This window comes from Branchiostoma floridae, chromosome 4, assembly GCF_000003815.2.
Source record: "Branchiostoma floridae strain S238N-H82 chromosome 4, Bfl_VNyyK, whole genome shotgun sequence".
Taxonomy (NCBI): domain Eukaryota; kingdom Metazoa; phylum Chordata; class Leptocardii; order Amphioxiformes; family Branchiostomatidae; genus Branchiostoma; species Branchiostoma floridae.
The window spans coordinates 30,080,456-30,104,218 of record NC_049982.1 but is presented as its reverse complement, the minus strand read 5'-3'; the positions used below and the strand labels follow the sequence as shown (position 1 = coordinate 30,104,218).

Genomic DNA, 23,763 nt, shown 5'->3' with positions numbered 1-23,763 from the left:
CCACGAGAAGGCAGCGCAGTTTTCCCCTCTGCCACCATTCGGTTCAGCGGGGTTCCAGTTGGAAAAGCCTGTTGAATCCAGGGTCTGTCCGTCCACAAAAATCCACCTGCCTTCGTTAGTTACGTCATTCAGGCCGATCCAGCGGTTCCCACTTCCCAGTTTGACGATGAAAGAGTTGGTCTTGCTGTCTTTCGGCACGGCCAACAGTCCCCCGTCATCGGAGCACGTCCGTCTGGCCTGATCGTAGGTCTTCCCCTCGGCAAAGTGCTTGTAGCAAGCTGTGTTAAAACGGACAAATCCTGGCTGTTGACATCCTGTAGAGGAAAGAAAAATAGCAATCTATTATCTCCATGAAAAATTGTTGTAAAGTTTTTGGTTTGTGTGTCTGTATGTTTGTGTTTCCGGATATTTGTGGTCAGCATAACTCAAGAAACTTCGGATGGATTACGATGGTATTTGACATTTGGGTAGGTGTTAAGAAGACGAAGGCCAAGGTGGATTTTGGGCTCCTGGTATGTGACCTCGGTACTGCATCAGAAATCCCTTTTTTGCATCTTTTGACCTGAATGTGCTATGGTCTTGATTTTTTTGGTGGCAGATAGCTTGTGAAGTAAGGAATACTTGGTGTTAGATATTTGGTATGTAGGTAGCTTGGACAGACTCGCATATCATAATGTTCAAATTATGCAAACTGACACTTAATTTGCATGTTTAACGAGAAAAATCTATATTTGTAGTGTTTTCCATAATAGGACTCGAATACCTGTAATATATGTAATTTGTGGTAGTTGGAAGATTAACAGATATAAATTATGCAAGTAAGCGCCTTATTTGCATTATTGATGAAAAAGTGCTATAATTCTTGTAAGTGGTAAATGGGTGGACAATCAACAAGGTGACCGATGTAAGTTATCTAAAGGACTGGTGTACATTAACTAAGCATAGATTATGTGAATGTGGAAATCATTTACATAATCAGACTATTTCATAGAGTTATGAGGTCTTAAAACTCTTGTTTATTATTTGTTTTAGTGGACTGAGTATAAAGTGTCTGTAAACTTTTTGTCTAGTCCATCCAGGTGAGCAGGTACACTTGTATCCGCCATCTTTGTTCACACAGCGTCCATGTTGGCATTGGTTTCTGGTACACTCATTGACGTCTGTGTGACAACATACAGAAAGGATTTTTCCTACACTTATCTACGAGGTAAGAAGGTAAATGATTTTTAAAAAAGTAACCATAAGCAATTGTCATAGATTATATAAAAAGAGCATTGCCAACATAGCAAGCTATAGACATTCATGGAGCTAAAATAAAGGGTATCTGAATTAAGAAATTACAGCTCAATCCAACATTTCTTACCCGTGGTTGTCCGAAATGTGACGATCATTGGTAAGGCATCTGCAGTCACACTGCTGTTCGTAAATGGCAAATTCGTCGGAGTCGAGTCAATGACTGAGAACTCTTCAAATGTCGAGATGTTTTCTTCATAGAATGTCGCCTTCCGTGGAGTACTGGTTTCCTGGATCCTCGTGCCGTTTTGTTGTGGCTTATAAGCAAGCGCCCCCTACATTCAGAAGCACACGTTTATTCGTAAAGTAAAACATTCGAGGTAGTAAAAAATGCCAATATAATAACACGCGATTAATAAACAATTGCTACTAATAATAGCCTCGTTGCAGACTTGACTTAGCATTTTTCACGGAGAGTTTTCTGATTGCTTTTGATACATGCGGTAGCTTGCAAAGCAAATCATCGTATACCAATGTCATGGAATGCCAAAGTCAATTTAAAGGTTAAAGAAGAAGATGTGAAGACCAGAATGATTAATCTATTGTTGGGTATAGCATACGAGGGGCATTCAATAACTAATGTCCCTGACCCATTTCCCATAGCAGGAGATTAATGAAACTTGGCACAGTTATTAGTCTTTCTCTTCATAGGAACCACCCAGAGTTTTGCATTTCTCCCATCATTTGATGTAGCTCTGGACACCGTTCTTGTAGGACATCCCAGGTTGGTCCTCCGACAGATGCCTCATCAATGGCAGAAGAGGGACGACCAGGTCTGGGAGCTGTTTCAACAGACTTCCGACCTTGTTTGAATTCAGGATGCCAGCGTTTTACAAGGTCATATGATGGGGCATCATCACCATAAGTTTTTTTTTTCATTTCATCAAAAGTCCCCTTTGGTGTGCGTCCTTTCAAATACAAAAACCGGATCACTGCGCGACACTCAACTTGCTCCATTTCACACCTGGTCCATTTCACACCTGACTCAGTTCAAACACCAGTAAATCAGTAACCACAATTAGTTCAGAGCTGTTTTTTTGCAACATAACCCATAGAGATATGACTCATTACACATGCAAAATTTCATCTAGATCAAACAACTGGAAGTGGGTCAGGGACATTACTTATTGAATGCCCCTCGTACTCTGTGTGTTCAGTCATTTGTTCAGCCTTCCTAACAACTTAGATTTCATAATGAAGGAAACCTTCTTGGACCAAACTTTTTTTATTCGCACGCTCGCATCAGTTGTGGGGTTCCCGGAGGATGTCATCCGTACATTCAAATCAACGTGGCCTGAGTTAAGGCCACAGCAAGTAAATTTTATGGGTGAAATCCGCGCGCTCATTAATTTTCGCTTGATTTCAGAAAAAAACAAGATTTCTTCTTCAGGGATGGGGAAAAATGGGTAAATTGGTTGTGTTGTAACCATATAATTACCTTTTTCGAGAAGGTTATATTTTCGGTTAAGGTCTCATGTTGCGTCCCTATATGTAGGTCAACAGCATATAACTCGAGAAGCTGTGTATGGATTTTAATGATATTTGGTATTTGAGTAGCGGTTGCGGAAAGGAAGGTCGTGTTCGAAAATGGTTAGCGTAGCCTTTTTCTGTCAGGACGGTATCGGCGCGAACGTGTGCGTCCGCTTTCTCGTAAACAGTATACTGTAAATGCATTTAAGTTCGCGGGGATTTAATTTCGTGGTAGCGGGAAAATGGACTTTTCGCGGTAGCACCATGCACTGTAATCTCTTACTTTTATGGAAAAATGTTCGCGGTGGTTTTAAATTCGCGGTGAAGCGACCGCCGCGAAAACCGCGAACATTAATCCACCGCGAACATTTCTGCATTTACAGTAACTCAAGAACCCTTAAATGGATCCTGATAATATTTGGCAGGTGGGTAAGGGTCAGGAAAACGAAGGCCAAGTTCGATAATGCGCACCCTAGCGGCTCCCTAAGGTACTGCAGCAAAACTATTAATTTTGACATCTCGTGTTCTAGACATGCTGTGGTCATAGTTTTTGAGTGGTAGATAGCCCTTAGGGGCAGAGAGTAAGTGCTGTGAGTTTGGACCCCCTATCGGCATTTTTAGAACTGCAGGCGCCGGCACCAATTTCCTTACTTTGGACGAGAATAACTCGGCAACGTGTTGACGGATTATCATGATTTTTGGTATGTTTGTATATAGAATTGACACTAGATAGGTAGCCTTGACCGTAGCAGCAGAAGTGAAACTTGCAGGATAGCTGTAAGAGTGGCACCAATATGGAAGTCATCAGTGTAGTTGCCAGCATGGTTAGTGATACAATTCCAATTTTTCAATTCTTGTTATGGTGTCTATTTTGAAAATTAGCCATCTTGTTTTTTCACCCGTCTTGTTTTTTTTTCGCCCTACCTCATTATTTTTGCAGTTTGCAGAGGATGTCATCCATTAAATTTACTTGCTGTGGCCTAAGTTGAAATACCATATAAAAAGACCACATTAAAGCTTACCCTCCCACCCGCGGTGATCTGAGTCGCCAGGATGCCAGCGATGATAACTGATGCCACGACCAGAAGTCCGAATCCCATTGCAAGCCAGCAAACCTTGTTGGATTTCAATCTACTCCATATTGCCAGGACACGGTCTGAGATACAACGGGAGAGGCAGAGAATGCATTCAGAGAATGGTACGGTTGAAATTTGCATAATTGATAAAAACAATGTAATTACAGTGTTTCCATAATAGGACTTTCAAACACGTGACATGGCAGGACTTTCAGATACGCAACAAGTAAGGACAGCGCCAATCAGAAAAATCTGTTTGACTTAAAAGCCCTCAAAATAGCTTTCTTTCTGCTCAAAACCATATGTCGTCATGGTAACAGGCCAAACAAGATTTCGGAAATTTAAACTGTATGAAATGTTAAAAGCCTTAACCCTATTCAGACCGGGGGGGGGGGGCTTTTGAGGCCTGCGCCAACTTCGATGTCCTATAACGCCAGAATGCCTTACGCTAAAGCCACCAAATTTAGTGAGTTTTCCTAAAATATTGTTGGCAACAATTTCACGAAGTTTGACAAATTTTCCATTTTTCGTGTTACCATGGCAACCGTCTGCTGACAGGCTGTTTTGCCAAAAATCACTATTTTGGTTCTAACAATGTATTTTTCACATTTATTTGCTATATGACTGCTATTTTGTAACATAAATAAAATCTTATATCATTTAGCATATCTTTCATAATTATATATGCATAAATTATGCTAATTTGATGACGTCATCAGCCCAAAATCCAAGATGGCGGACCGTATGGCCAGATCAAGAATAACAAGCTAATTATCCCTTAAAATTTGCAACTACCTGGTATTTTTTCATCAAAAACCATCTAAATGAATGAATTTAGTCTATTTCGATTGCCCTTTGTGATTATTTGTCGCAAAAAAAGTACTTTTAAAAATTCAAGGTAGTGGATATAATATGGCGGAGCCTAACTCGTATCTTAGATGTGCATGACTTCATTTTATGACGTCATTATGACGTCATCGATGTTGCTATTGGCAATACAAGTCGTAATGAACATTAGTATTGTTATCTGCACTTGTTGTTACATTTTTGTAGTATAACTTGAAGTTTTCTGAGAATACCCTTTTTTCATGGGTCCGGCCAATATAATCAAATTGATGACGTCATAATTACGTCATTTTACGTCAACGTAACGTCAAACGTCATATACTCGTCAGATATTATGTCGATATCATGTCCTGAAACTTTGGTGGCCCTACGGCACGTCGTTCAAGAGTTAGAGGACTTAGAAGTGGAGGGCCTCAAAAGCCACACCCCCCCGTCCAGGGATGACCAAAAAAGCCCGGTCTGAATAGGGTTAAGTTTGCACATTTATTTTCATCTTATCTCTTTGATTGTGCCAATAAGGCTGGAATTAGCATGATCGATTATTTTAATGATGGGCTTTTACCAAGAATACATAGAATTATGTTGTATGTGCAGAAGCCCTTTGTGGCAGAATCCCGTGTTTGCCTTTTATCAAGAATTATGCAAATTAATTGGACATTTACATAAAAAAATAATCTATCTATTGTTGCGTACACGTGTACATCTTTCACTAACTTACACGTGTCACAAGTAGGTAATTACCCCCTTTAAAATTATGTTAGCTCTGCAAATTTGACCATTTGCATATTTAGTATCTGTTAATGTTTCACCTGCCACAAATCAAAAACATTACGCTTATGAATGTCCTATTATTGAAACACTACAATTGTTATTTTCATTAATACATGTATGTGTGAATTATTTGTAGAGTTTGGTTTTAGTACAAGGCTTTTTTTTTGCCTAACGTTTAAGTGGTGTTAGTCCCAGAGTGTAAAATATTCCCTCGAAATTCATAATTCTGATAGAAACATGAAATAGCCATCAGATGTAACATAGTTATTAAGATTTTTCTACAAGTATAATTCATTGTCTATCAAATGCATTTGCTGTGTAGCTATCCCAAATACACATTTCCCAAATATTTCGATTTTCGAATTATCACTGAGCGGCTGAAAATGCAGAAAAGAAACGTATTTCTGACTCAACTTTTTATCAGATGTAGATCTTTGTTGTTGTACAAAAATGACCCTAAAGGCTTGGCTATCATTCCATGGCTTGAAGGCATGTCCTCTTTGGCGACGAAGTCATTTTCAAAGCAGAAACATACTAGTATTTGACAATGTAGTTACAGTCACTTTGTTTCGTTCTTTGCCTTCAATATGATTGGGAATGCATGGTTAATATCATAGCAAACTGCATCAAATAGGTTTACGCGTAGTATTCAATATTATAACGTACCTTTGGTCCTGTATGCAAAGCTGACTTCCTTAGGATCTTTGTACCCGTAAGCATCCTCTTGTTCGTCTTTGTCTTGGGAGCAAGACTCCTCATCAAACGTCTTGCTAACATCCTCAGGCACTTCGTACTTGTAAACATCCTCCGCTTTGTCGTAGTCGTGGGAGCAAGACTCTTCCTCAAATGTCTTGCTAACATCCTCTGGGTTTTTGTAGTAGTAGTTGGAGCAATGATCTTCTTCATACCCCTCGCTGACGTCTTCAGCCTCTCGGTGCCCGTAAGTGTGTTCTGGGTTCTGATTCATCTCCCGAACTTGCAGGTAGTCACCAGCGCTCCTTAACGGCTGTCAGTTGAGAACGCTCGGCCACTGCAAGCTTCTACTCCGCCTGGCTAACTACGCCTACTCCGGTGATATATCCTACTAGGACTGTCCAAGAAGACAAAAAGGTCCAGATCTAGACTAAATCCAAGAAATTGTTTAGAAGAGAGAAAGCTGTTAAAGAACAATCTAACAGCTAGAAATACCTTGTTAGTTTTTTGCCAGACAAAGCTCGAACTGAGGAAACATCCCAAAACGTACGTGTGAATTGTTGCTTTGCTTTTTGACTTACACAGCAAGGGCTTATAATGTTTTCTGTCTTTGGTAAACAAGAAAAAAGGCCAGACTAATCTAAAAGTAAACGTGAACCCACGCCCATACTATGGTATTATTCAAACTCTTATTAAAGAAACCGGCCTACGGATTATACCCAAATAAGGAGTGCGTCAGATGAATTCTGAGAATAAAGCTTTCAAAGAACCTGATTTTGGCAGGAAGGATTTTTATGCATATCTATAGCTACGTGCAAGATTGCACGTTCCAGCTTTGGACCGTAACGCAACTTTCAAAACTGGAGTTCGGCGACCTCATACCTCCATGAAAATTTAGAGCTTTTGTAAATTTCATGCAATTGACTAACTTGTTAACATAATTTATGCATGGTGTTGTTCATCATTGACTAACGTACACATTAAACAATTATAAAATTCCAATTATTAATCATAAAGCGGTTTTGCAATTTTTACATTATTAGAAATTATGTAAATAAGTTCCTCATTACCATAATTCGTATCTGCTTATATTCCACCTATCATAATGAACATGTGTTACATTTATTGAAGTCCAGCTATTGAAAACAATGGAATTATACAATTTTTTTCATTAATTATGTAAATTAAGTCCTCATTTGCATAACATGTATATCATTATGAACATCTTTGACTAAGGTATCCGCATGCCTAATATGATGCCAATCCGTCAATCCTTTCTGCAGTTATCCTCTTTGGAATGTCTTGACAACAATGCCTCTGCAGTTTAGAAATTAAATGTTAGGGGGATGAAACTTGTCCCACCTTGTCATGACACTGAAAGCTATCTACCACCCAAATGTCAAGACCATATCACGTCCAGGACAAGAGATGCATAGAAAAAACTGCTATGATGGAATATTCCCATTAACTATGCAAATGTATTCCTATTTTGCATAATTAGTATTTAATTTTGTAAAACATTGTCTAAGGTACCTGCATACCAAAAATCATTAAAATCCGTTCTTCCCTTCTTGAGTTATGAAAAGTCCTTTTTACCAACAAATTTCTACCCATTTTGAACTACATGGTACGGTCCGCCTGTGACACGTGGAGGTCAAGGAGTCATGACCCATGGGCCTAAGGAACGCGTCAACTGTGCTGTGCAGGCTAGGGGTGGAATCAACCAAACCAGGCTGGGGGGTTGTAATGCTTCAGAAGTTTATGACAAAAATGCCCCTGCTATCCCTAAACTAGCCGCTAGGGGGCCCAAACTTATGTCACTAATTCCTGACCACAAGAGCTATCTAACACTTAAAATTCGTGACCATAGCTTGTTCAAAAGATGAGAAAACACACCCGGAAGTTGCGCTGCAGTACAAAGGGAAGCCGCTAGGGGGCCCAAAATCTAATCATTTTCAGCTTTCACCACACCCTACCAACACCAAGTATGAAACCAATCCACCAAGCCGTTCTTGAGTTATCTTGTTTACACACACAAAGACAAACGCAGGGTAAAATATAACCTCCATTCCATTACATTTCATGGAGGTAACAAGCTAATGTATGGGACCCGTGTCTGGGGAGAGCCATACCCCAGACACGTTATAGAACCAGCCACACGTGTGGTGGTGCGGTGTGAGTGGTTCAAAGCATACCGTCCCTTGGCCGCACCTGGGGCAATTTCTGTCGTATTGAGGTCACCTGAGTGGCGCCGAATGGCAGCTCGCTCCAGACACTTGCGACAGTCGTATTGAGGTCACCTGAGTGGCGCAGAATGGTAGCTCGCTCCAGACACTTGCGACAGTCGTATTGAGGTCACCTGAGTGGCAGCTCGCTCCAGACACTTGCGATTTAGCCCCGCCTCTTGTAAGCTGCTCGCAATTGAGCCCCTGGCTGCAAAGAGTGAGTAGTCGGCCCACCAAATAACCAATAACAAATAACCTGAACCTACACCGCTTCTAACCTCCTCACATCAAGGGCCATCTACCACAAAAAAATCAGGCCATAGTATTTCCGGGACAAAAGATACACAAGGTCACTAAATGCTGTGATTATTTTTGCGGAAAGGATAGAGTAAATTATCAGCTATCAGCAAAATTTGAGTTAGTTGTGCACCTTATTTCTATAGGCAAGGCTTTGAAAATTAATGATCACCTCTTGTATTAAATGTTAGATGAAAGACATGTTTAGGTAAAGAAACGTGCTATAAATTTAATTCAATCCCAGAAAGTTTCTATTTTGTACGTATTAGAAGAGTATATGTTACCTACATGGTAATAAAGATGTGTTGTTGGGTTGGGTGGCATTTTGAATTTAAGATTTGAATGACAGATTAAACAGTACGTCATATCATACACACATGTATATTTCGGAATTTATGAAAAATAGTTTTAGTCTGTCTACATAGTTTTCCTTTCACCCTAGGTTTTTACGTACAATGTTATACAATGCATGGCGGAGAATTGCTAAAGATACACAATCTGTGATTACTTACTAGGCCTAACAAGTGTACTAAATGATACAATGTAAGTAAAGCAATATTACAAGACATAGTATTTATAAAATAAAGCTATTTGGCATGATCATGATCACCATAATGTAAATGCAACATGTACATTATATACATTAAAGAAGGTCGTCCAGTACTTGTAATCAGAGTGTAGAAAATTGCTAAACTTTCCTTCCAACACTGTAATAACTGTAGGGACATACCCCTAAATTTTCGGTCAATCTCCGGTGACCTCCTTCACAGAATGAGAGTGTAGAGTGTTTGCTGTCAAGTATTAACGAGTATTTGTTATGGAGTGATATCCGGAGTACAGAGTTTTTATATCAAGCGTTTACAGAGTATTTGTTATCAAACGATGTTCGGATAACTGACTGACTGGATTTATCAAGACTGGGATAAAAGTGCCTGCGCCAACTTTGACGTCGTATTGCTCCCAAACGGCTAGTGCTAGAACAACCAAACTTGGTGACTTTTCCTAGAATATTGTCGTGGCAACGGGTTTCTGAAAGGCAAATTTTCCAAAAGGCGCTAATTTTGCCTTAAACAATGGAATTTCAAGATGTTCTTGCTAAACTAAACTTCTTTTCATGTATCTTTAATATCTAACACATCTTAGTTGAACATTAACAATTTAAATATTTAAGTATTATGGTAATTCCCCGTTTTAGGTAATAAAATCAAATAATGACGTCATGATTACGTCATATTACGTCATAATGACATAAATTTCAGGAATTATGAAACTCGGCGAGCACAACACCCCCTGCAAATTCGGTGATCGTACAGTAAGCCATTTTAAAAATACGAAGGGGGGGGGGGGGCAATGAGCACCCATCACCCCCTCCCCACCCCCAGTCCAGGGAATGCCAAAAAAGCCATGTCAGGATAGGGATCGGTGTTGTAAACCGAACAAAAGATTCTTCATTCTAAGATTTGTCCTGTCTCATCTTTTTTGAGTTTGGAATGGTATTAGTGTCCGTTTTCCTATAGTATTTTTTCTTCTTAATTTATGGCTTGGCTTACATGCATATGTGGCCCATTACACAGCTGCTTTGTATGATTTACATCCAGCACAGTCAGAATACTTTTGGGGGAAGGATGGATCAAATTGATACGTGTGGGGAGGTCATACATGTAATTAAATCAATATGGCCTAAGTGGTAGTTCAGAAATATAACTCAGACTTGGAGTATCAGTAGCCTGAGTGCCATATCCGATGCGTGGCAAATTTTACACCTCTGCCGGCTAAAGTCCTTCCCCAGCTTATGTTACCGTCTTGCCACGGAGGAATCTGCTTGGAGATTAGTATCCGATTAACTTGTAATCAATGGTATGACTGACAAAGGTGTAAAATGGATGTTTGATCGACCAACGTTGAATATTCCAAACTAAGTCTTTTGCTGCGAAGTTTATGTTGAAAGTACCTGTTCATGTCTTCCCCACATGATCTGCGTTGGTGCAGAAATCTTGCGAAGGTAAGGCGTTAGGGCGTCTTCTTGTTCCAGTATTACATCACACACTGGAACATGAACAAAACAAAGACTTATTGGCAATATATGATAGAATGTACAATCCCACCTTAAACAGGAACGGAGGCCTACGCAATACAAAATTTCCGGCAATTAGGACTCATTGCCCCTACATCCGCATGACATCATTTAGTTCATGTACAAATTCGAGCTACAATTGACTCATTTGCATCAATCTTGTCTTGGCTATGTCTTACTTTTGTTTCTTATTGGCATTAAAGAAACAAATGTCTTAATCTCATTCGCATATTCATTCATAATTGTGGTATAAAACCTGCTGTTCAACAACATCTCATCGGTGTCACCGATATAAAGGTAGTGGATGCCACCTAAAACGTTTGACCGTTTCCAAAATCATAACCAGTTACTTGACTTATTGCTATTTGGCATGCCTTGTGAACTGGATGTAAATAGCAAAGTCTTATCATTCAGTCTTGAAGAAAGCTCAATGATACTGCTTACTGTACATATAAAGTTGTAAGGTTACACATAGGGACTTAAGATACCGTCCAGTCTAATACCACAAAATTGAAGTGACAATTACACAGTGACAAGATACTTACTTTCCTTAAAGAAGCTAAGATAGGGTGTCATGTAGTAGTCCACAACTCCTTTCAACAACTGCGGTTATGTAAACAAATAAGTATTTAGACATGTTACTATTGAAGGATTAATGCGCCGGTTATGCAAAACAAAAACATCCCATCATAAATTATGCAAATGACCTACACATCAGATAATCTATGCATCGTGGTGTACAAGTTTAACTAACTTACGTCACAAGTAGGAAATCCCTACCATTTACCTCTATGGAATTATGACACTTTCACATTGATTATGCAAAGTATTTACATAATCAGTATTTGAGAATACCTGTTTAGGCGGTATGAGTGCCTTGTTGTACAGGGAGATATGAAACATCTCCTCTGCCTGCTCCACAGTCTCAGGAACCAGCAGATGTTTATTCCCCTGGGTAATCTTCTCAAACATCAGACCCTGCACTGGAGACTTTATATCTATGAGAAGACAGAAACAGTGAAAAAAACTATGTGCAGGGTTTTACTTTTTATCATAAGCAATCCATGTATTCTAACATCTTGGTACATGATGTATTAGTCTATTAATTGAGGTAGGCTCTAAAGATTTTACCCGTGTGTGTGTGTGTGTGTGTGTGTGTGTGTGTGTGTGTGTGTGTGTGTGTGTGTGTGTGTGTGTGTGTGTGTGTGTGAATGTGTGCGTGTTTGTATTGCATGCAACCTTGATATATTTATTTTTATTTTTTATTTATTTGCCAATGATACAACTCATTACACAGATCTGCCTAGGCAGCTTTGGGCTGGTAGCGGCAGATCCACAGTGATACAGACGAACATACATCATCGGTCGACATGATCGCACATGTTCGCATATGTTTACACACGACGGGGTTATACCGCCCCATACCCTTTCATATGCGCCAGGTCTCCCGTCCGGGTGAATGATGTAAATCACCGTGGCATTAACCGTGGCAATATATATGGCATGAACACGATATACAAGAGCCAGAGGTACCACTTCAGTACCGCCACAGAAAGTACACACACATCCACGACAACAAAATCGTAATTGTCTGGACAAAGAAAAATAAAATGGACATAACACCTTAGCTATGTCCTGAATGCTACAGTCTTGACTTTTAAGCGTTTCTTGAATGAAATATGTACTGAGAAACACAATCAAACAATTGATGTAATTCGGCAACTTTAAGGGCATTTTGACCCACATCATCAATCATAGGAAAGTATAGGCAACTTTCTACATTAATAGAGCTGCCACCGGTACCTTACATCTAATTGGTTTTTATTACAGTTCCGATGTCACTATCAGACCTAAGCTCTGATTAGTCCTCATGGCATAGGCAGAAGAATTCTAAGGAAGAAGTAGATCACACCAACAAAAACAATATGTTTTTCCTACTGGGGAAAACACGATACTTACAGGAAGGACCAGCCATGGTGAGTAAAGACACTTCATCAGGATAAAAAGCTGCATAACATCCCGCAAGGCCGCTGCCCATGGACTGTCCCATTACATGCAGAGGGGTGCGGTCAAGGCCAACCACGCTGACGAACTACAAATGCACAAAACATTGATTGCTGTGTAAGATGATTATAACTTTTTTTAAATAATTATCGTCAAATATATGCAAAGCAAGATCACTTCTTATGCAGCATAATTTCTTCAATGTAGTATTTAATGGACAGTTTGTGATTTTAAAGTAACATAGGCCTAACGTATGGTATTCTGTTCAGTATATAATTCATTGACTACTTAGGTTAGTAATCTGGTAGCTACATTATACATCACTAGCTAAAATTTCTTCTCAACAGCAGATATTGATGTTGGAGTTTTCATTTACACAAACAGTAATGCCTGCTCGCGTCTTGATGCCCGTCAGACATCTTCCTCGCAGAGCTTCTGACTAGAGTGCTGCTTCTTGTCGTCATGTGTAGCTGATGTAGTTGGCACTTTTGTAACGAGAACACAATCCCAAATGTGGCTAAGTTTGTATCCCCCCTTGACCCGGTTTATTACTGGGGTTCACTGAGTCATATCTTATCCAAGCAGCTTTCATCCACCGAATGCACCCATTGTCTTCACTGTCTCCTTGTTCCCATCTCAGTCAATTATGCCAGTTGTTTCTGACATTGTGGCCCGTTGCTGAAGATCATGTTTTCTTTCTGTGCACGCCTTAATTTACTGAGATCTTATGGCCTTTGTTGCCAGATTTCTTCTTGTATTCCTCTAATCGTGTCTCCAGTACATCACATATATATAGTGGCGCAGAGGCAGAACTCCAGTCAGAACCCGAATCCAAGGAAGATGTGTGACAGGCGTCAAAACGTCAGCAAATGAGAGACATTACTCTGGTGGTGTTATACTGTAAAAGAAAACTCCAACATCCTATAAGATGCTTGAATGCCAAAGAAGATCTGCTTGTCAAAGCCTGCTCTGATTTTTACCCGTACCTGGTGCAGCTTCATAACAATGGCCTCCATCCTGATGTCAGCCTTAGACTCCATGCAGGTGTCTCTGTGTCTAGGTAAGTCTACAGCAATCAGGTACAGGTGTTTGGGCAGGTGCTACAGGTGGAATAATCACACAAGCAGATGAACGGAATTCAAGCTAGTTCACCTTTATCCACGTGGTAACCAATTTCCGTTATTTTTATAACATGGCACTATGTAGAGCTATTAAGTCGACCAACGGGGTTTCAAATTACAAGGGCTTCGACTTGATATGCATAAATTCAAAAAGGATAATTGGTTACCCAATATATCCAAAAAAAGGGATTTTTTGTTATATGTTGTATTGTAGAATTGTGACGTCAAAACTGCAAATAAATATTCAGAATTTAAAACAAATGAGATTAATTTGACATTTGTAACTAATTTCCAACGTATTCAAGTTATGTCATTATCACATTTTACGAATTCAGATAAACAGTTCAAAACCAAGTCCCAGCTTATTTCCGGTAGGATTCTGCATTTACACTTCCCCCTAAAATAAGGCAGATGTCTAACATTATCATAAATCAAAAAGAAAATCGTACATTAAAAAAATTAGACAGAGACTGCCACTGACCATGATCATATCACAAAAACTCTCCTTCCTGCCTGCAAACCCGTGGATGAGGAGCAGCGATGGTTGATTCTTACTCGACTGTCCCCTCTCCATGTAGGTAAACTGCTGCTCCCCCACTTTTACACTCTTGGTGGTACAGCCTGCCCTCCATGTACTCAACCTGCCACATTTTTTAATATTAAAACTTGAGGCATAATTCTTTTTTTTAGTCGTAAATCGATAAACAACTCTGCCAGTTACTCCAAGCAGATGTTAGGCCCCACTTACTATATTACATTGAGTACTGCACCTTACTATAACTATGTTGCATTTCCACCTTTACCATTTTGCTGTTTCTCCTGCGTGAGTTTTGATTGTGAACCCATCCCAACGTTGACGCCAAAAACGTATTGTATGTAAGCTTGACTGAAAGGAAAGCAAAGGAAATACAATTTATATTGTGTGAAGACCGAACAATCAGGCAGTTGTGAATTTTACCTTAAAAAGAAATGCACGACATAGGCAGGCTTAGTGTAGTATAGGGAGACAGCCAGTGCCAGAGTGGTCAGTATGGCTCCTACAGCCAACTGGATAACTGTAGAGATGACCTCCATCTTGACAAACCTGCTGATGATCAATTGAACATCAAACTGTACTTTCTTTGATCTGAAAGAGAGGACATAATAATGATACTTGGCTGACGTCATGTTGATCACTAAGTCTATGATCCATATCTTCAGCAGTGATCATTATGAATGTGCATAACCAGGTAGACAGTCCAGCCTTTTCTGTCAACCCCATGCATAAAAGTATAAAAAATCGTATTCTTACGTAGTATTCGAAATCATATGCATATAGTGCACCCAAGCTTTATGACACAAATGGCTAACTGAGTTGTAATACGATGACTAAAAAGTGAAATGAAAAATCAGACACGTATTCCGATAAAAAAATGTGATTGATTTCTCTTTTTCTATCCACGAGTTGTTTTTGCACAAATTATGATTTTAATTACTGTTTTTTTTTCATCCTCTTAGTAATCTTAGACTTGTCGCACCTATGCAAACACTATTTCTACACTAGACAGGTTTTTCCACTACCCGGACTGGTCAGGTTTTTCCGCCAACCCCTGGTGGTGACATTAGCTCCACACTTTCACCCCTGCCCAACGTGACCTTTGGTTTTGACAATGTGACACAAAGTAGCATTCTTAGTCTTGATATCGCAACGCTATTTACAGGGAGTGATATCACCGTTATGCACGGTACTGAAAAGGGGTGGGGGTAGGTACCTGTACAGAAACAAGTAAGGTCCAGGTTCAGAGGATCAGGTCCAGGTCCTGACCTGAACCTAATTGTTTGTGAATATTGTATGGAAATACTCAAAACGATGGTCCATTTCACTACAAAGAAATCTGGAATAATAATTCCTATTTTCACGTCAACAATTGTCTCTGTTAGACCAAGTTTGACTGTAGAAACATGACAAAAATCAACTCTGGTCCACTTCGCTCTTGCTATCTCTTGGACCAATAAGCCTCAAAACACGTGAATGCCTGCCGCCATAGAGTCGGTATAATCTGTTCATTTTTTAATCAGTCCAACGTCCGATCCACTGAGTTTTTTTAGGCTCGGTTTTTCCTGACTGGTCCAACAAGAAAAAAAAAACGGTTTTGTATCCACCACTAATGCTGAATAAACCCTGTACCAACAGGACGAAGAAGCACCTGCTGTCCTACGATATGACACCAGAAAAGCAACTCACCTGGTTCATTGTTGTTGTCCTTGTTTGGCGTATATTGTTTAGCTAGACATGGTCTATTGGCTCAGTTTAGTCTGCGTATTGAACTCTTGGTGACACCTGTCTTCCGATATCATATCAGTCATAAGGAAACCAAATTTTGTGTCACCTGATTTCAGAATGATCATTGTTGTCGTTTTTTTTTTTTACTTGTATAACGACTATTATTTCGTTGGACGTGGTCTGTTGGTGCTGAGTTTGACTTGGTATAGTTCTCAATTGTCTGTCTGGGTATTGAACTCTTGGTGACACCTGCCTTCCGATATCACACCAGGTAACCAAAGTTTGCCTCACCTGATTTCCGACTAATACTTCTTGTTGCTCTTGTATAACGTTTCTTGTTTCGTGGCCTGTTGGTGCTGAGTTTTACTTGGTTTGAATTGGCTGTCTCTGAGTATTGAACCCTTGGTGACTTCTGCTTGTTTATTTACCTATTTATTTATTTGTTCAGCTGTTAACAAACAGCCAGGGTTGCCCAGTTCTGCTTGTTCTTCCTGTTTGACCGTCCTCTGTCCTCTAGGTCACTCACCTCACGGTCTAGCACTGACATCTAGCGATAAATGTAGGCATTGCAGCTGATTTGTACAATGAACTTCCGTCATGACTTCACCCTACCGCTTTGCCCCTTCTACGCCACAGCCCATTAATCCTGACCACATCAAAACAAGGACACTTAGCAAATTAATATTCTTATTACCAGAAAAACAAGAAGTACCTTAATTTTCAGTAAAGTTATGAGAGAGAACGCAAATAAACAATATTGGTAAAACAACAACGAAAAGATTGAAGTTATCTAGATTTTCAGAATTTACACCATAAACTAATCTCCAAGCAGATCCTACGGTGACATACGACAGTATCAAAACCTTGGCCAGCTTTGATACTATTTCATGGCACCGTAGGATCTGCTTGGAGATTAACCATAAACTGTTGTAACATGAACTGAAGTGACAAAACATGGTAGTACAGCCAACAAGTCTTTTATTTCTGTATTAAAGAAGATTTTGGTGCACAAAGTTACAGTCGTGTGGTAGACTCGTATTACATACAAGTTGACAACTACAATCATATGATTATGATGTTTCAAGGATGACGTCATGACAAAGCGCGCTGAGAATTGTTTTTATTACACTACTCCTTAAAACGCATGAATTGTGTTTATTACACTATTTCCTAAAACGTATGAATTGTGTTTATTACACTATTTCCTAAAACGTTTGCTTCAAATCACCAGACAAATGTAAAAAAGAAGTTTTCTTAATCACACAATAACAGGCCTTATTTACTGTTTAGTTAAAAGCAGAAAATTCACAAGGATACTCACCACGACATGTACAATACAATTATATATATATTGTGTTGTAAGGGATTCAACTACCATCAAGACAGCAAAATTGTTCTGCATTTGATATCAATACATGTATTAAACAGCTAAATATAGACAGTTCAATTGAGGTTTTAAGTTTGGACTTGTAGCATTATTTTTATCAGTCACCAACAAAAGGATGAATAAAGAAATTCTACATTAAAAGACCATGAGCTTTGACATGTCAGAGCCTCGGTATAGCAAGTATAATACATTTTGCCAAAGGTAAATTAAACTTGCCAATGTAGATCAACGCTCGTGTTTTCCTGTTGCAGTCCAGTCTTCTAGCACATTTGACCTACCAGCGTCATACCATAGATTTATCAAGAAGTGCGATGAAGTATCCACGAGATATTCGAATCTAATGACCCTGTATATCCAGGTGTCTTAATGTTGAAGACGAAATTTTACTCTCCTTGCAGACGGCGATACCAAACAGTGCAAGATGGAGACTCACACATGCTTTAGAGATGCAGATCCTCAGCTAAGATGCCGTGTGGAGTAGAATCGGACCACGCCATAATCAAATATGATGAATCTATTAGTTATGACGGACGCATTTTTGTATTTTTTATATGTAGGGAATGTGACAATTTCACACTGGTCAGCCGTAGCCTCCACCAGGCCTTCTTACGGGGGGACGGGGACCGTAGAATTCGTAAAAAAAAATCGGGAAATTGGTCAGGGGAGTCAGTCTACGCTTGGGTTTACGTTTCCCATTGTCAACTCCTCCGGTAGCAAAAGTCCCTTTTTTTCTCCCTATGATAGGCAGCTTAGTCATTTTGAGACGTAGACATCTGTGGGTCTGTGATGAGTTGTATCATAGTTGCCGCAACCAGTAAGAAACTTTATCAGGTGTCTAATGAAGTCTTACAGCAGTTTCATTATCTATAGTCGCAGAGTGCATGTGTTCTCTAGAATTTAGAGTAGATCGCTTAAAGTGTAGTTATTGTTGTCTGTATGTATGTAGTAATGTTCTTCTTCTTGTTCCATTTCATCCTGACGGACGTTCAGTTCTGATGGACTCTTGCAGTGTGCAACTAGTCCGGCTCTGCTCCTACACGGTTTGCCACAAGTTGGGCATACGAAAGAAGTTGTTGTGCATGGATGAAGAGTTAAAACAACATTGTGAAGTTCAGAACTGGTAGGTTTTCTCCATAGCAGACAAAGGCGTACACAGCACTGTCTTCCAAATGTTTCTTCAAGGTCTGATTGTCCTCCAACCTGTTCCTTACAGGAATATTGCGAGTTGAGTTCCCGACTATATTTACCGGGTAAGCTTGTTATTCAGTAGATCTCCCCAGGCCACTTCAATACGTATTTTCAGTCCTTGGTTATTGTAAGCTCAAGAGTTTGACAAGAGTTAAGCTGCAGATTTAAAGTCAGTACAAGTTCATGTGATTTGACCTCAACGTAACATCATTTTATGTTCTGCTCCACTATTTTGAGGCTTGACAGTCACAGCTCATTGGTTTAATGTTACAAAAATTATAGATTTGAAGTTGGTTTTGGTAAAGTTGTCTGAACGGACACAATGTGTTTTAATCTCATTCCCCCATTTGGACTGACTCCTACTGTCTCGTGACACTCTACTAATAATGAGTATTATAATAAATGAATGAATAAATGATTAGATAATCAATAATATTGAATGAATGATTATAATGAATGAATAAATAATAACAACAATAATGATAATAGTTCTGCACATCTATATTTGCTTGACACAAGCGGTGGAATTTAATGAGGCTGCGCGGACAACCCTAAACAGTATAATGATATACATATTCAGCAAACACCTTTTCTCAGCTTTCGGTTGCAAAGTTGTTTCTCCTGAATGTACATGCCATGTTAGCCTTGGAATTCAAACAAGGGGCAAAAACAACACTCTATTGTTGAAGGTTCTACATTTGAAGAGTTCTATAAGATTGCCTCAATTGATGAAATTTTCCTCAAGCCCATTTCCTTATTGGACTTACCACTGGAATTATTTTTTTACAGCTAGCGAAACACCTTACACAACGCTAGAAAGTATACCCCATTTATATTCAGCTAACGATTTTGTCAGCTTTCATTTTAGTGTGTTTAGTGTACTGGCCCTGTTATTCTAATAATCCGAAAATGAGGTCAAAGCAACACTACTTTAGATATAAAGATCATTCCATAACATTGACTCTACGTAATACAATATTCCTCAAGGTTATATTTCACCATTGTACTGGCTGTGATATGATGATATAATGATGATGGATTGGCTGTGACAGTCACGTGCCACCTGTACTACTTTTACATATTAATATTCCATATTCACATCTTCTGTTTCTACCATAACTGAAATTTGATTAGGCTGAGGGCGTCAGAAATATTTTTAACACCAAACAGTTCACCCAACGCTACAAACTAAACCTTTTATATTCAGCTAACTGTTTGTAGTAGTTTTCGTAGTTTTCCCTTTGTGTACAAGCCCCGTTGGCCATATATCTGACATACTCTACAACATTTTCGTTACCGCCTTTATATAAACGACTCTTATATTGTCTGGCTTCCTTCATGCGTCATTACAATTAAGTCTTAATATACATCACACAAAGTGCCTGTTTATTATTGCGGTGCAAGTGCCAACGTTTTGTCATCATGATAAGAGAAACTTGATGAACATATAATTGGTAGGTAGGTAAGTTTGAAAGTGTGGTATAATTTCCATCGTTGTGTAAATAAATGCACTGTTTGAAATTTGTCTCAGGGAGTTCCTAATCATATGATGTGACATCATTGGTAGGTGGGAATGGTTGAAAGTCAATTTAGTTATTAACTTCACATGGACGAATATTACTTCATTTCAGTTGTCTTCATGCATGTGTCGTTTTAATCAAGACAAGTCTGAATATTCATCGCACTGTTTGTTCATAAGTGTGGTACGATTACGAACGTCCTGTAATTATGTTGTAACAAATTGTTCTGGTGAAGTAATGAAAATTTGACAGTAGGAGGGGAAAGTTTGAAATTCATTTGAGAAGCTCCCAGACGTGTGGGCGAAAACTGTTTGGTTGTGTTTCCCAGTACATATTTTTTTATCAAGATACGCTCAATCAAGTCCAGACTGTAACATTCAGTACATAGCTTCTGTGTAATGTCCATTTTATCAGGCTTTCGAACTTTTCAGAAACTTATCTTTTTGTGTTGCCGTCGATGTGTGTGTGTGGTGGGGTGGAGGTGGGGGCAGAATTGTTTGCAAAATGTGCATTTGGAAACAAAAAGGTCAACTACGATAGTAGCCTTATACAAGCATTCTATAGCGGTACTGAAGTTCTTTTGTCTCTTACATATCGTGTTCTGATATGAAAGTAAAGTGGAGGTGGGTTTTGAGTGTTCGATACCTGTTGATACAGAGAGTAACGCTAACGTCACATTTACAATTCAACGTCCGGCTAGGTTGTTTGTGGAAATGAAAAGTAGAAATGTGAACGACTATTCTTGTGTAGTTTGGTGCTTTTTATATCATACTTTTCGTCCCGAAAAGTTGACCGGCCGGGCCCCGGTTTGGAATTGTGACGAAGTGGGTATACGCGCCTGAGCGGCTAGTTTGGGAATGCCACACTGGACAAAATGGATACGGATGCGGGCATATACCGCGGTATTCGTTAGGTGCGGATGCGGAAGAATCCAAACAAATACGAACGAATCACAGATTCTAATAGGATACGACAAAACACTGAACAGATACGATACTGTATCCGCTAGGATGAAAAATACGAAGAGATACTATGTCGTATACAGTTGGATCCCTTACTGTTAACAAATACGAAAATGTCATTTGCTCGAATCCTTCAATTTGGAAATCTGCAATGTTCAATCTCGTCTTGAGTTTCCTTTTGCGTCATAAAAACATTTTACCCATCGGCGGGCCCACTCTTCGATAAAAGTACGTTCTGAAAATACACAAATACTAGAAGATCCCTATTCCGTATTTCTATGGATCCGCTGGCCCATTTCACGGCAAAAAGGCAATACGTTGCCCCACCTCACGGCAGATGGATCCTAGCAAATCCTTTTCCGTATTTTCTATGGATTCGTTGCCCACCTCACAGCAGACGGATCATAGGAAATACCCTTTTCGGTATTTTCTATGGATTCGTTGCCCACCTCACGGCAGACGGATCCTAGGAAATACCATTTCGTATTTTCTATGGATTTGTTACCCCCACCTCTCATTTTTCACAAAAAGTACAGGTTTCGCGAAAAGAAGTCCGATTTCCGATCAGACATACACATTGTTTGTCGAAAAATAGTAATTTGCTCCCCCGAGCCAAAAAGAGCATTTTTCACAAAAAATACAGGTTTCGCGAAACAATGTCCGATTTCCTCGGAACCAACTTTATTGCATGCGGAAAAATTCCTCGACATCAGACATACACCTTGTTTGTCGAAAAATGGTAATTTGCTCCCCCGAGGCAAAAAGAGCATTTTTCACAAAAAATTCAGGTTTCGCGAAACAATGTCCGATTTCCTCGGAACCAACTTTATTGGATGCGGAATGGTCCCTCTACATCAGGCATATACCTTGTTTGTCGAAAAATGGTAATTTGCTCTCCTGAGCCAAAAAGAGCATTTTTCTCAAAAAATTCAGGTTTCGCGAAACAATGTCCGATTTCCTCGAAACCAACTTTATTGCATGCGGAACGGTTCCTCGACACCAGACATACACATTTTTTGTCGAAAAATGGTAATTTGCTCTGCTGAGCCAAAAAGAGCATTTTTCACAAAAAGTACAGGTTTCGCAAAACGATGTATGATTTTCTCCGTACCAACTTTATTGCATGCGGAACGATTCCTCGACACCAGACATACACATTTTTTGCCGAAAAATGGTAATTTGCTCTCCTGAGCCAAAAAGAGCATTTTTCACAAAAAATACAGGGTTCGCGAAACAATGTCCGATTTCCTCGAAACCAACTTTATTGCATGCGGAATGGTTCCTCGACATCAGACATACACATTTTTTGTCGACAAATGGTAATTTCCTCTGCTGAGCCAAAAAGAGCATTTTTCACAAAAAATTCAGGTTTCGCGAAACAATGTCCGATTTCCTCGAAACCAACTTTATTGCATGCGGAACGGTTCCTCGACACCAGACATACACCTTGTTTGTTGAAAACTATTAATTTGCTCTCCTGACCCAAAAAGAGCATTTCCATGTTCGTTGACAGCCAGGGATCCATGTATATACGACAGCGTATTCCTTGTGTGTTATAATTCCAGCAGATACAGTGTCGCATCTGTTCGGTACTTTGGCGTATCCTTTAGAATCTGGGATTCGTTCGTATTTGTTCGGAATCTTCCGCATCCACATTTGAGAGATTTGACGGATACCTTGGTATCTGCCGGGATCCGTACCCATCCGTACGCTGTAGAAAGGCTATAAATGGCTAAATGAAATATAACAAAATACACAGGATTCGAGTGTTTAATTGTATTAAAGCTACAAGTGACAAGTAGAATCTTTAGAAAGGCGTCCTAACAGAAATTCTGCCTGCGCCTATCGAACGGTTTAATACACTTCTCCCGGCCATTCAGCGTCGATCTGGTAAAATAATAGTAACTTGTTGCTTGTTTCATGTGTTTTGTCCGGGTCAAATGCGTGTCACAGCCACTGTGCTTTTTAAATGTAAATTTATTCGGTGTTAATTCGTAAACAAGCAATCAGCACCAACGGGGGGCAGGTCTCCGTTCGGGCCAGATGAGAGTCATGTGACAGGGAGTAACCAATGACAGGCAAGTCTGGGGATTTCAAATATACCGTTATGCGAGACGAAGCAAGCATTTTCCGGGCCTCTGTTGCGAGAGGAGAAGAAATGGAGAAAGTTTGGACCTGTTTTACCTCTGAAGTTCTGGTTGGGACTTTGCTTTCCAGCTGGGACCCCGCCGACCCAAAGAACGCCAAGCTATATGCGCTAGGATGCCTGGATTCTGTACAAAGTTGATGAGGCGGATTATGTTGGAGATTTGTGCAAGGTCACGGAATGGTAAATTCACTTTGAGCCGAGATTGCAAGGTGAACAAACTTTGCGACCTATCCAACACAAGTCATATGGATCGACTGCGCAAATCTCAGCGGATTATTCCTCCTTCCGTAGCCTGTTGGAACCGTGTGCTCTTTTTAATAACTACCCCTGGTCCCGGCCCCGGAGTGTCGCTGGACAATGGAGTCTGAGTTGGACCAATTGGTTGGACACAGCACAGAATCGTGAATCATTTGAAATTGCACAG

General features: G+C 39.7%; 1 protein-coding gene across 1 annotated transcript in view; it reads right to left on the bottom strand.

The window, feature by feature from the left end:
* The window catches only part of LOC118414804, a 1,072,569-nt gene that overhangs the window by 738,281 nt on the left and 310,525 nt on the right, over window positions 1-23,763 (bottom strand). The window lies entirely within an intron of this gene.